At 38.2% G+C, this 15,281-nt stretch overlaps 1 long non-coding RNA gene across 1 annotated transcript; it reads right to left on the reverse strand.

Annotated features, from left to right (window-relative positions):
* Nucleotides 1-9,870: 9,870 nt before the first annotated feature.
* LOC115928070 lies at nt 9,871-14,395 on the reverse strand. The gene is made up of 2 exons (XR_004065859.1): nt 14,205-14,395; nt 9,871-12,955 (listed from the first exon to the last, which is right to left on the reverse strand). It is a non-coding gene; the product is annotated as an uncharacterized LOC115928070 (long non-coding RNA).
* Nucleotides 14,396-15,281: the final 886 nt, after the last annotated feature.

Genomic DNA, 15,281 nt, shown 5'->3' on the forward strand with positions numbered 1-15,281 from the left:
TATGGAGTATTTAAAAACAATCTGTGCCAAGAAATTTACCCTACCAATTTAGATAGAAAAAGAATCGAATTATGCTTGTAAATTCCGTTGTGGAAATCATCGGATGTCAGTAGTCTCAGGTAGATATGAACAACGTGAAACTTACAATAAATCTATTAGTGATGAATTTCATTATTCATTTGAATGTCCCTTCTTTGCTAATGAATGAAACGTCCGTCTTTTAAACTACTACACTGAATGACCAAATAACCTTATCATGAATAAGCAACAGAAACTCGCTGGACACTTGGACAATTTTGTAGGAAATTTCTGCTTCTTTTTTTAAACCCTTTTTTTCTGTTTTCGAAGCACTTTACTTTTGACCAATTATATTACTAAATATATTTTTGCGACATAACATCATATTATGCTGCCTTTCATATTCACCCTGTTTTTAATATTACGAAATAAGTTTGTTTTTTTAATACATAGTATTAACTTTATGATTTAAAACAAAATTATGTATGTATTTATTCTTTCAACAATATATTCATTATAAATTATTTATTAATTCACTCATTCAAACATTCTTTTTTGGTTCAATGACCCGGTCATATTTTGATTATTAACTGTTTGCCTATTTGTTTGTTTGCTTTAATTTCCTTTTTGTTTGTACATGTTCACAAATGGTATTCTTCGAATACTATGCAATTTATGTACTTGGTTACAATAATATTTATAATCTGTACATATTATATGATTGTACATGTACATGTCTTCTCCAATACACTGATTATGAGCGACATGAAAAAAATGTCATTGTCAGTGACTGAGGATTGTTTTATGATATACAGATTTGTGACTTGAGGAGGCGCGATAGCTCAGTCGGTAGAGCAGTGGTCTCGTAATCCGATGACCCGGGTTCGAAACCAAGGCGATGCGCTAGTACCTTTCGGTAAGGCATTAATCCTCGTTACCAGGTCCCTCGGAGAGGACCTAAAGCCGTCGGCCGTCTGGTTGCTTACTTACAAGCATTTATGCTTTCTTAGCAGTCAGGTAAAATAACCACCACAATCATTATCAATAATTACACTTAACGCCATTATAAAAAAAGACAACCGCCGCGGTTTTGGCGTTGCATATTTGAACGATGCCTTAGTCATGCTCGTAAATTTGTAATGTTTGGGCGGTAGACTTAAGTTTAAATGGGCCATCAATTGTTTACTACAATAACGTTTAATTCGTCACAGAAGTTATATTTTCATTGTTTGTTGTTTTCTTCTCAAAAAGTGATGTAGCAATTTTCAAGCGCCTTTGAAGTTCTCACGCTGGAAGACTGGTGGGCTTGAATGAATGAGAACCGTATAGAGCGTAGCTATAATTTGTAGCGCCTTACTGTCGTAGAGGACCTTTATTCTGAACACGTTTAGGTAAACTTGTTGAGATAATTCCGTGTCATGACCATCCTCGTTTCTTCCGGGATAGTCTGGTATCTATCGCTTGTAACCCAAGCTGCCCCGAGCCTCATTCACCCATCTTACGCACCCCACTTCAAACCCATTCCTACCGTATTTGCCCAAGCTAAGCTAAGCGGCTATACCATGAATTTTCATTATGACGAGTCCGTTTCCTTTCCTCTATCTAAATCACGCTTTTGGATTATTTGGTCGTTACCCACGAGATAGATGAATATGGGTTTTTAGCAGGTGCTGCATCGAACGTGTGCATACATGACCTAGGTAGTGCCCCCCCCCCCAGTCTTCCGCCATCGAATCACGAAAGGAGGGGGGGGGGGGGTGAAAACAAATGTAGGAAAGGCAACACAGACTGCTGTCCATATAACAACCCCCCCCCCCCACCAGATCATTGTTTCAATGGCCTATATAGAACTGGTAACACCCCAAACTCCTCTTGCATTAGTGCCCCCCCCCCCTCCCATTAACATTACTGAACCCTCACTCAGCGCCACTTCTGATATTTTCATTGGATTTCAATGTGATGCAAGTATGGACATTTTCATAGATTGAGGAGAGGAAGAGTGACCCCTCCCCCAAAAATGAAGAATCTTAATCCTTGTTCAGACAAGACGCGGCAAAACCGGGGCGGTTTTAGATGACGTTAAGTGGAATATGCTTCACAATATTTTCTGGGCCCTATCTCATAAAGATACAATAATCGTTATACACTACCTTATCTTTAAATTCGATTGGCTACGAGCAGATTATTTTGTCATAGATCTTTGGCAGATCATTCTGAATGTTTAACATTTTGAAGGTTGGTGATTCCAAAATGTTATTCTTTCGAAGATAAAATCTTACAAGCTGATAATCCATTTGCTCGATGCCCAAAGTATATTGAAGTACATTTTGCGTGCAAAAGGAGGATTTGCTATCATCAATACATTCTGATGAGTTTGGACCGTTATCGACTATTGACCAGTTAGTTTGTTTGATGGTGACTATTTTATCGGGCTTTTACCTGACTGCTAAGAAAGCATGTATATGCTTGCAAGTAAACACCCAGGGAAACAACGGCTTTAAGTCCTCCCCGATGCGATTAGTAATGAGGAGTAATGTCTTATCAAAGGGCACGAGTGCTTTGACTTGGTTTCGAACCCGGGACCTCCCGGTTACGAGACCACTGCTCTACCACGAGCCATCGCGACTCCTCAAGTTGGTCTACAACAAAAAAAGGTAAACTCTATAATTATCACCGGAAAGATACACACCTTTCATATTATCTAGTTGTCATTAAACTCTGTTTTAACTCCACATCTGAGGGTTTTTTTCTTCGACATCAAAAGAAAATCATTTTGGGGACCAAGGTTAGTCTCATAACTAGATTATCTGGTACACGGGTTAACCACTTTCCCCCTAACTTCGAGGTTTTAGTGTTTCAAATTATTTAGAACGCGCTTTTATACCTCACGACTGTTACAAATTGTTGCAAATCAAGCATTATTCTCTTCTCTATCCATACTACTTCTCTTTCTCCATCTTCACTCTCTCTCTCTCTCTCTCTCTCTCTCTCTCTCTCTCTCTCTCTTTGTCCCCCTCTGCTCCTTTTTCTCTTTACATTCACTTTTTAAACCCCTGTCTATCTCTTTCGCCCTAACTACCTCTTTTTCTCCTCTGTATGTCCATAGTAACAATTTTGTCTTAGTTCTTGTCCATGCCTTCATGTGGCCCTTCTTGACCGAGTCTCACCCCTGATCGATCGGGATGAATTATGATACTCCCTGTTCATGATTCAACCCCTACCCCCTCCACTCCCACACGCCTTCAACTCTCTCGAGATTGAGACCCTCTTTATCGAATTCCGCACCCCCGCACTAGGACCAATCTTCAGCGGATTCCGCCCCCTTTCAATATCTATCTGTGCCCTTTTGTTCTTTACTTCCCCACTCCCACTATTTCCTCGCTCCCAGTCTACCCCCCTCTCTCTCTCTCTCTCTTTCTCTCTCTCTCTCTCTCTCTCTCCCTCTACCATGTGTATCTCTCTTTCTCCCTCTCTCTATCATGACTTGTATATCTATCTTTCTCCCCCTCTATCTGTTCTTTCTTTCTTTCTCTATCATGACATATTATCTCTCTTTCCTCCTCTCTATAATCACTTTTATCTCCCTTTCTCCCTCTCTCCATCTTTCTCTCTCTTTCTCTCTCTCCTCTCTCTCACTCTATATCTCTCTCCCTGTGATAGGCCTAGACGCCAATGGATTTTAATATAAAGAGACACACCTCCGGCACACCTCGCATTTATTATACGCAGAAATATCAGATTTTATGGAGAGTATTAGAGAGAAGGAAAACGAAAATGAAACGAAACAGATTGAAATAAGCATAACAATCAATGAGAATGTAATGCTGAAAAGAAAGCGAGCAAGAGAGAAATAGGAGAGGGAAAGTAAGAGAGACACAGAGATAGACAGAAAGACAGAGAGAGAGAGAGAGAGAGAGATGAGATACAGAGAGGGAACAAGGTAGAAGGAGAGTTACCATAGGGTTCTTGAGAGACATGATAGAGAGAGGGAGAAAAAGAGAGCGAACGAAGCACAGATATGGAACCACAGCGAAAAGAAGCCTTGAGTAAAGACAAGGGGAAAAAAGAGAAAATAATCGAAGGCAATAAGCATGTCCACATCTAGCTTAGATCGCAGATGCGGCTGGGATGGCGGGCTGTGCCTCTTGCGCGCCTACGCTAGCCGCATCCCTGTATAGTAGCAAAGAGCCGAGTGGGTCCTCGGAGAGGGTCCTGTTATACGGCACCTGGCCCCTCTCAACGGATCGCTAGCCGAACTCGACCGGGTCGCTGCGGGCCCGGGAGGCGTTCGAGTGGTGTGTCACTACCTTCCCCTCCACAATTCACCCTTGCCACATGGCGAAGGCAATCGATTGATGGTATCGATCGCTCAACATGACAGCTTGGAGTCACATTTGGTTGATGCAGGATGATGAGAGAGGCATAAGGGATGATGATATCATGATGTGTAGAGGGGGCGGTCAACCGAGGGGTGTAAGGGGGTAACCCCAGTCCCCCTCCCCTCCCCTCATAACACTTATCACTGGTCAAGCACAGTATTTGGCCATGTTGGGTGAGTCACTCACTTTTTATTGAGTCCTTTTGAATAGTCTAGACGGATAGGAGGGATGAGCAGGGATGATAAAGTATGTAGCCCATCATTTCTTATTGCTGTAATAACTGATGCTTGATGCCACGAAGAAAATTAGAAGTGATATACCTTTATTAACCAGCTTGAGTAAAGCACAGTATTGAGTGATCACGTCTCTGCGTCTCTGCTTCTGCGTCTCTGTGAGGCTCTTTCCGCACCGTCCAAGATCACACCGCGCCCTCACCTGCCTGCGATCTCGTGTTTATGAAAAAATCCCAACTCCTTGCCAAACAGACCCTTTTAACCTTTCCATTCGATGCCAATGGTGAAGTCAGTGAAAGTGATGAATACAAGATAATGAAGTATGTGTGAACGATTGACCACATCTTTTTTCTAATAATTTGACTGTGCCGTTTAAAAAATAAATTGGAAACATTCTAGATGTCATACCATTAATTTCTTCATGGGTAATACGCGACCGCTTGTGAGTTCGCAGAGTAACTTAGACAGTGCGGAAGAGCCTCACAGCGACGCAGAAGCGTGATAACTCAATAGCGTGCTTTGATTGACAAAACGTTCACTTCTCTGTTTGAATTTGTTTTTCTTCTTCACTTCAGATACCTGGCTTTTTATTTAATAAATGAAGAAAATGATAGTGTTGCCAATTTGAACACCGTTGAACATGTTAAAAAAAACGAGGATATCAAAGCTCAGTCTAGTTTAACTTTAAAATAATAATTACCCGAGAGCGGAAAACATATTAGACACACCAGGAGCCCGACACACTATACCGAGGTGGAGAAACATCATGTAGGCCACAGAGATACTTAGATCAAATAGTTGACAACCCCGTTTTAAAAATATTGAAAAGGTATTCATATTGACTAACGTCTTTGTTCAAACACCGTTGAACATTGTGGAACTTTTTGAAAGAATATTGAGACCTCAAATGTTGTCAATCCTTGTACTTGCATTTGAATTCTTTTAAATATCACTTTCTAGAAATCATGAGCTTCTAATTAAACTAATCAGGAAAATATCCTGCCCCCTCAAATGCTTGATTTCTGGATACGCTTTACTACGAAGCTTCAACATTTTTTTTCCTTCCAATGGGGAGTCTTGGTCACATACGGGGGTTCACTCAACCCCTCTTTTGCCCTATTTATGACCAGCTTCCGTAATGGAGAACCCCTCTTCTATCGCGATCGAAACCCCCTCCACCTAGAGATGTTTCGATTCCTGCTGGCATGCATGTCCTATCCCTCAGTTCATTGGCCGCGACCTCTTCACCGTTCGTAGGAAATGTATTTTGTGCTTTTTGATCGCGTCTTTTTTCTTTCTTTCCATTTTCACTTTCTTTACCTGTGTCTTTTCTCTCCCTTTCTCTCATCTCTCGTTTCCCTTCTTTATCCCTGTTTTTCTTCCCCTACGGTATATCCCTCCCTCTGTCCCTCTCTACACCTAACTATGCTTATATATCTTTTCCATCTTTTCTGTTACATATTATTTACACGATTCTATATATATCACTATTCTACTTTCTCCCTTTGTTTTTTTCTCTCCATTTCTCTCCCAACCCATCTCTCTCTTTCTCTTTACATCTCTTTGCTTTATCCTCAATTGTATATTTCTTTGCCGCTTTTCTCTCTCTCTCTGTTATCTGTCTCTCTCTGTGTGTGTGTCCTTTTCTCTCTCTCTCTCTCTCTCTCTCTCTCTCTCTCTCTATTTGTTTTCTCTCTTTCTCTCTCTCTCTCTTTCTCTCATCTCTCTCTCTCTCTCTCTGCCCTTTCTTCTCTCTCTCTCTTTATTTCTCTCATCTCTTTTCTCTCTCTTTCTCAGTCTCATCTCTCTCTCTCTCGCGCGCTCTGTCTCCCGCTTTCTATCACACACACACACACACACACACACACTCACACATACACAATCTCTCTCTCTCTCTCTCCTCCCCCCCCCCTCTCTCTCTCTCTCTCTCTCTCTCTTTCTCCCCCTATATACATGTCTCTAAAATTCTCTCTTCTCTTCTAATGGCAATTTTAAACATTATAAATCGCGGGAAGATATGATATTTCAGTAGCGTAACTTTGGTTTAATATTCAAAGGTTCAAGGTTCGGATTATCAGTTTATTTTCATGTTTCACAACACAATTTAAGTTAGACATTGTCAGCGAGGTGAACAGGATATTTTCAGTATCCTATCACTTTCCTTTTGCTCGTACTTACTTGTAAAATAAGTACAAATGAGAATTGTAAACAAGGATAGGAAGGAGCCTAAAGTAAAAACATAGATTGTCGGTTAATAGACTCCAGCGAGTAATACATTATTGTAAGTCTAACAACAGGGTGTTGAACGAACAAGATACAGTTAAAATATTGTAAGTAAAATAATACGTACCGTTTATAAAGTGCATCGGATCTAAATGAATAATCGATAAATAATGAAGAGTACATACAGCAAATCAATAAAGTCTGGACTAATTCAAGAAAAAGCATAAAACATTAACATGACGTTGATAATCGAATGATCGTATCATCTGCAATACCCATCTGAGAGGCAATGATTTTTCTGTGTAGGAGATGAATAAAATATCAGGGAACAAAGCAACCAAGCGGTTGGTGGCAGTGGCCGATCTGGGATTTCCCAATAGGGGGGGGGTGGGGGGGGGGGGGGGGGGGGGGGGGGGGGGGGGGCTGAAATTTAAAAATCGCCGACCGATATTTCGCTCAGTGAAGGGGGTAGGGAGGGGGGATGGGGTAGTGAGCATTAACATATTTTTGTTGTGGGGAGGGGGGGGGGGTAGAGAGCACTAAATATTTGTTTTCCTTTTTGCCCCCGGAAATGTGAACTCGAACCAACCCGGGGGGGGGGGAGGGGGTAAGAGAGCACTATTTTGTATTTCTCTTTTGCCCCTGGAAATGTCGCTCCGTGGGGGGGGCGGACGGATCCGTCAGCCCCCCCCCCCCCCCCCCCCCCCGTGGATCCGCGCCTGGATGTTCTTGAGGAGGGTACCGTATCATCTTCTTCTGACGTTTTCTTCCTTTCCGTCAATACAGACAGACAGACATATTAAAACAAATATGTAAATTTCCTTCACTGACATGCTCCGTATTTTAAATTTACATATTTTAAAGGTAAAGACCAGTATTGGAAACGCCCCAATTTCAAAAAATGAAATGGAAGCTCTCATTACCAATCATGTGAAAGAATATGTTTTGACTAATACATGATGATAAAAAATTTGCCGGGAAACCGCCTACTAATTCTATATTTGGTAAATTTGTTTCTCTCATGGTCTGTGAGAGATATAGGGTAGTCCCATATACATCTTTCTGTGTATAGTGCTTGTAACTTTACGAAGAATGGGCCAAATTTCTTATCATTTTGATGATTCCAGAACCTTGCAGATGCTAGATGCTAGATGATCAACCTTTTCTGATCGATTCCACAACGTTTCTTTCACAATGCAATCGCATGACCATAACTGGTCTTTACCTTTAAATTTATCTTTTTTTTATAACCCCAAACAAAATTTCTTTAGAGTTAATTTTCACGAAGTCAATGTGCCATGGATATTTTTCGCCTTTTCGCGTAGTTTTTCAATTGTCCATCCTTTTATCTCTTCAACGCTAGCTTGAGCATTAGGGTTTGTGTAACGTTGAAACGTCTGAAGCATCGCTCAAACATTTGAACGCATGTTTGGCACATTTCCCCCTCCCCCTGAAATGCCTTTAATGGTCGTTTTCTCAACCGTCTTAAAATGGAAGACAAATTTGCCTTCATCTTCAGTCGTCGAGCTAAGCACGTGAGAACTAAGATGCCTTGATATCCAAATGCTTCAATGACACGCATACTAAGTGATTATATTGCTTTACACAAAACGTTTACTATCATCCATCCAAGCGAAAAAATATCAGTAGCATGGTCACGAAATCTACTGAATCTGACCAAAATGTAAACAAACAAATAAACAAAAACATTTAATTTATTATCTTCATCAAGCTTTTTAGTGTAAACATTATCTTGAATATCATATTTCCTTTCGGAAATGACAAATATGAAATATTTTAATAACCATATACAGTTCTGATGTATAAAAACATCTTCGAATTTGTTATGACTTAGAATTAGCGAATTTGATCCTGTTTGTATTACGATAGTCACCAATATAATGTTCGTACTTAGTCTGCAAGCACACGCAGACTCGAATTATACAATTATAATACAATTTATTCCTAAAGGATTGTGTGTACACTGTTAAAAAAATTCTCCATAAAAATACAGAAAAGTGCCTGCAGCAGAGTCTCGAGAACTCCTGTAATTTTACAGAACTTTGTTATCACAATTCACAAGTCATCAGTTTTTTTAACAGCAAATATGGAGGTGATAAATACAAATTTTCTGTTTTTTATATATATATTTTTCCAGAACTCTAGAGAACTCCAGTTTTTTTTACACCATATTTGTAACCATAATTTAAAGCTGATCTGTTTAATAACATACAATCTGTAAGTGATTATAACATTTCATTTTTGTAAAAAAAAAAGACAGAAAAGTGTCTGATTCAGGGTTTACAGGAATCCTTTAGCTTTGCCACATTTTTCTTTTCACAATTTACAATTCATCTGTTTTTTAGCCGCAAATCTGCATATGATAAATGAAATTTATTCTTAAAAAAACAGAAAGATAACTTGCCGAACTACAAGGAACTCCTGTAATTTTGCAGCAGATCTACTATCAAAATTTACAGCTCATCTTTTTAATAACAAGCCATCTGTGATACATGAAATTTATCTTTAAAATAAAGACAGAGGAGTGCCTGAATCAAGGTTTACAGGAGTGCTTTAATTTGACTACATATTTCTCTTCAAAATCTACAGTCCATCTGTTTTGAAACAGAAAATCGGCATGTAAAAAAAAATGAATAAAAAATAAACAAAAATAAAAATAGAAAAATTATAACGGAATGAAAAAATAATAAAAAGGGCAGGGTGCTTGCAGAAGTCTCGAGAAATTCTGTAATTTTATAGCATGATTCATAATTTACAGCCAATCTGTTTTATAACATTTGTGTGTAATAAATGAAATTTCTCATGAAATTATTTAAATTATATCCTATAGAAATCCTACAAACATGTTCATGAAAAATCTGTAAGACCTTAATGCTAGAGTGTGTATGTACAAGTTACCATCAAAACACACACTAAAAAAATAAATCTTGTGACTGCTGCAGGCACCTGCTTTAATTTTACAGATACACAAGTCAGTCAAACAAACAACTGCAACATTTTGTAGTTTTTCAAGGGTTTATTTATCATTACCAATTACAAACATGTAAATACTGATCTGCAAGGAGCTTAATCAACAGTAAAACAATAAAAGCAAACTTCAGTAAGTAGCAAATATATCAAATGTAACAAAAACTATATGGCCTAACAAACAACTGCAACATTTTGTAGTTTTAAAAGGGTTCATTTATCATTACCAATTACAAACATGTAAATACTGATCTGCAAGGAGCTTAATCAACAAGAAAACAATAAAAGCAAACTTCAGTGAGTAACAAAGATATAAATGTAACAAAAAACTATATAGCCTACGGGGTGCCCCCCCCCCCATGATATGAAATCGTAAAGAGTCATGTTTAACCGAGGTATATCATTTATTGCTAATTCATGATCGACATGCCACCACTTCTGGCGCAGGTGAAATTTTATTTCCTCTCTCTCTCTCAAAAAAAAGGGCCTCCTGTATAGACAAGCATGACATTCATGCTATAAACCTGATAAAATTTATACCAAATAAAAGAGGAAGAAACTCTTTTAGGACATACCACAGTCTTTGAAGAATAACATACATTAGAGATTATATAGATTTTTGAAAGTGGACTTTTTTTTTCTGACTCACCCTGTATAGATGCCTAAAGAAAAGGGCACCTGCATTCTTCATTCCTTTACAAAGATTATTTTGGCTCAAACCAATAATGAAAACCTTTAAAATCTGGAGGCATAGAACCTACTGCAACACATGACTTGTATGTGATTGGCATATTTAAACACATACAAAACATAATTTAACACATTTCTAAAAAAATAAATGATTGGCATGATCAGATATCATATTGCAAATAGTGTGAAGTGCAGAAAAATACAAATCACAGTCCAAGGATCATAACATGTCGCTCTTCTGGTTGGGTAGAAGAGAAGCCTTCCAATCAACCATCTAAACCAAATTCTAACGGGATCCCTAAGACCACTTTGAGGTGCTCTTTCAGATGTGCTATAACAATGCTAAAACTGTGCCGGGGGGGGGGGTCTATTTCAAACATGTCCATTGTAACATAGAAAATGTAAACAAAATGCACACTAAATCTAACCTGATGATATTTTGATGCAATTCTGCTCGATTTGAGGGTCACACACTCAATGGTCGGAATTCACAAAGGAAGTTTAAGTTTAGACCATGGTTTATGCAGATTTTGTGTATGATTAGCTGACAAAGATCCAGTATAAATGCACGCTTTTGGCAAAGTACTAGAAATTCATGATTTTTGCCATGGTTTAAAGCTATGGTTTAAAATCATAGCAACAAGCATGAATTGAGCGCCCTTTGCCATACAGCGTGCCTTCATATTGGACCTTTCTCAGCATACACGCTAAATTAAGCGCAAATTATACACAAAATCTACATAGACCATGATTTAACCCCCCACAGAGTTTAAAGGAGAATGAAAGTCAGACATTTACATGATTTCAGTGAATGGAGAATACCAATGAGACTTAACAGTAAAAGTTTGAGCAAATTTGGATAATCCTTTTTTGGGTTATGGATTTTTGAAGTTTTAAAAAATCCTTATTATGGACTTCCTTAAGTTGGCAATTCCGCTAGAATTTGTGATGTCATTGTGCTCAACTCTCCATTGGTTATGTACAGAGAGTTTCACAACATTTTATTTTTATAAAATATTAAAAGGGCAATTGTATTGATTCTTTCAGACATACTGCAGAATTGATGTAGCCATGTCATACAAAAACAAAATACACTGGCGGAAATATTATTTTTGATGAAAATTAGAAAAAAGTGAAACTCTCTGTACATAACCAATGGAGAGTTGAGCACAATGACATCACAAATTCTGGCGAAGTTGCCAACTTAAGGAAGTCCATAATAAGGATTTTCTAAAACTTCAAAAATACATAACTCGAAAACGGATTATCCAAATTTGCTCAAACTTTTACTGTTAAGTCTTGTTGTTCTTCTCCATTCACTGAAATCATGTGACTGTCTAACTTTTATTCTCCTTTAAGCCTCCTTTGTGAGTTCGGGCCAAGAATATCAAATTAATATGGCCATCAGTTCTCATGATTGAAGATGGCATAATGTACATTATTTTCCTAAACAGCATACAAATGTCTATTTTTGTTCTCAAAATACCCACTTGCCTCAATGAAAAATATGTACATGTTTCCAATAAAAGATGAAGATGATGTACATAGCATAGCTGCCAACCTTTGAAAACACAAATTAGTACATACTCAGCACCTCAAAAATTTGTATTTTTCAACCGATCCTCTTCTCAACTATTTCAAAATGTAATATTGTTGTATCGCAGTATCGCAGACCCCTGGGTAGCAAAACAAATTTCCTTGCAAGTCACATGCAAGCCTAATGTGACAGGGCCTTAAGGAAATGTTGCTCTTACCAATGGTATTAATAAGTTGATCTGTGTGCTATCAGAAGTGTGTCAGGCATTGTTCATGGGACACCCTGTATATAAAGTTGACCAGGGTAAACACCAACATGGTATAATGTTTGCATACTGTAGCATATATCATCAAGAAAACACTATAAACAACCTTCAAAAGAACAAATATACAAATTATATAGATATAAAATTATAAATAGGACCTGCTGAGGTTTTCTTACATTACCAACAAAATCTAAAAAACTCACTTTGTTCCTTGGCAAGGACTATCTTGGCTCTTTCCAAAAATCAAAGCCTTTCACATCTGGATGCATACATCCTATACTATACTAATACTTATATATATTTTATTTGCATTATGTTGGGGATGTTGAGAAAAGGCTTTCAAGATGAGGCACAAATAATAGAAATTTACAGGTTTCTTACATCACATTGTCTCATCCATGTATTCGTCACAATAAAAATCGTGCATAATAAAGCACATCTCAAAACAAATTGACAGAAGCATAAAAAATGAGAGCTGGATGTCTGCTACTCTGTTTTCCAGTCAGATTCGAACTCTACGATTCCACGAAGGAGGGCAATTATCTTTGGAGACACGGCCGATTTCTTCTTCTTCTTTCCTCCACTCTTTACTGGACCCCCAGGACTGATGCCAATGAGTTCCCTGAAAATACATACAAACAGAGATGTTATCTTGCAAATTAATCTTCATACTTCTAACTACGCTTAACTTCTCGAAATTTGAATATTGAAACGAAAGAAAATATGTCGACTTGGAAAATAATGACTTAAACAACTTGTCAAAAGTCTGTACCTTGTCTTATAGCAGGAATCCTGCTATAAATGCATCTTTTTATAGTGGCTTTCCCACATTCCCCATCGTTTTGACTATGATAAAATATGAGGATTGGCAATAAAAAGCTGCTTGCGGGATTCCTGCAGGGGGGGGGGGTCTGTTTCTGCTTATGTTTGTTTTATTGGTTGGATATGGCTGAAAATGAAATGATGTGAGGAGCGATTTTGTTTCCAATTCCGTTATGGACTGATACTAAGCTAGCAACTTGCAATAATCTGTATGAAATCAAAACACAAGTAGTGCTCTAACCATAAGCTGGTGATTAAAACACCTCTTCTTGCCAAAACAAAAAAAACAAATACCACCTGAAATTTATTGAAACATTTTTTGTCCTTCAAACATGAATATACAGCATTGAAATGTACGAATAATGAACAAAGTAAACAAACAAACTAACAAACAAGCAAGAAAAAAATCACAAAAGCTTTTCATACCAGTTAAGAACTCGATGTGAACAATAGCCATTCATTTAGCAACTTTTCACTTCTGACTTTGATCTGTATTCAGTAGTTTTCGATTTTCGATCTTGTAGATCATTAAATAGACCTAGTCCTAGACTAGACTCTAGTCTAGTCTAGAGTCTACTAGATTCTACTAGAGTTTTAGACCGATTAAATCTGTCTCTGTTTTGGGGGGCCTAGTATTTACAGTACGGTCATTAATCGGGCGGCCCTCCCCGTTAATGACCGTACTGTAAATACTAGGTCCCCCAAACATAGACCAAAGGCTCCGGCCGTGTGTGTCGCTCTCAGTCATTAACATACGGACATTCTCTTTTTACCCTCTCTCCACTCAGAGGGTAAAAAGAGAATGTCCGTATGTTAATGACTGAGAGCGACACACACGGCCGGAGCCTTCGGTCTACCCCAAACAGAGACAGATTTAATCGGTCTAGCTTACTTTACTAGAGTTTAAGCATAAATTCTCGAGTTCTATCCGACTTAAATCTCATCGTGGTGATCACCAACAAACTCAATTCTTAATACTATAAACACTACATTGAAATTCTTGTTATAATACCTAACGAAAAAGAGACTTTAATTGACAATCGACTTACCCAATCCAATTCAAATCACAGGCAGGCCCAGGCTCAGCTCACGAACGAACTTCGCAGGTATGTACTGCATGCATTATGTACATAGATCAGACTACACTATGAACATGACAGACAATGAAAGCGGACAAAATATACAGTTCCTCAGGTAGACAAAGGGACAGCCCTTCACTGCTATTATGTAAAAATGTGTAGAACAGGTGTCACATGCATATTCACCTGTTCTACACATTTTTACATAATAGCAGTGAAGGGATGTTCCTTTGTTTTCCTGAGGAACTGTATATTTTGTCCGCTTTCATTGTCTGTCATGTTCATAGTGCTAACTAGATAACTTCTATGCTGCACTGTACATGTACGTACGTACACATCATGGTAAACATGCACAATTAATGCATGGCGCGCGCGTGCGAGTGCAAGCAGCTAGCAAGCTATAGCTGGCGCTGGCCCGGCGCGCCCGGCCGGTTCGTTCTGATCTGATCGATCGCCATGCATGCATATATGGGCGCGAACGAAGTGCACGCATGCATGTTACACGCTATCGCTAACGGTAACAAAAAAGTTGGCGGCAAGAAAAAAGAAAAGAAAGAAAAAATAAAATAAAAAAACAGAAATCTGAATAAGATATGAAAGCACTATTAAAACTTCCTGTTAGAAAAAAGAAAAAAAGAATAGAAAAGAAGAAAAAGAAGAAGATTAAGAAGATGCAGAAAAATTACGGTACCGGTATAGTTACAGTTGCAGTTCGTGGGAGTTCGTGTTGTTTTTATGGCATAAAAAAAAAAGATATCTGAGAGGTCTACATGAACTTTGAAGTATATATATAATTATGCCTAGCCTACTAAAATTTAGGCCTATATAAAGCATAACCTCTGATAAAAGCAGACTAATTTCCGGTAAAAACGAAATCTTCTTTCCCTTTTAAATGTGCCCGAATTCGGCAGCTTGAGTCAATTAACAGAAAGGTTTTGTATTTTTACCGCAAATTATTTTACGTTGTTGAGTTTAAGGCATTAAAAGGCAGTTAAGGTCTTTTTTTTTTTAAATTGAAAAGGGTATTTTGTAGAACATTAAATATCT

This window comes from Strongylocentrotus purpuratus, unplaced genomic scaffold (genome assembly GCF_000002235.5).
Source record: "Strongylocentrotus purpuratus isolate Spur 01 unplaced genomic scaffold, Spur_5.0 spur5_scaffold_21, whole genome shotgun sequence".
Lineage (NCBI taxonomy): Eukaryota > Metazoa > Echinodermata > Echinoidea > Camarodonta > Strongylocentrotidae > Strongylocentrotus > Strongylocentrotus purpuratus.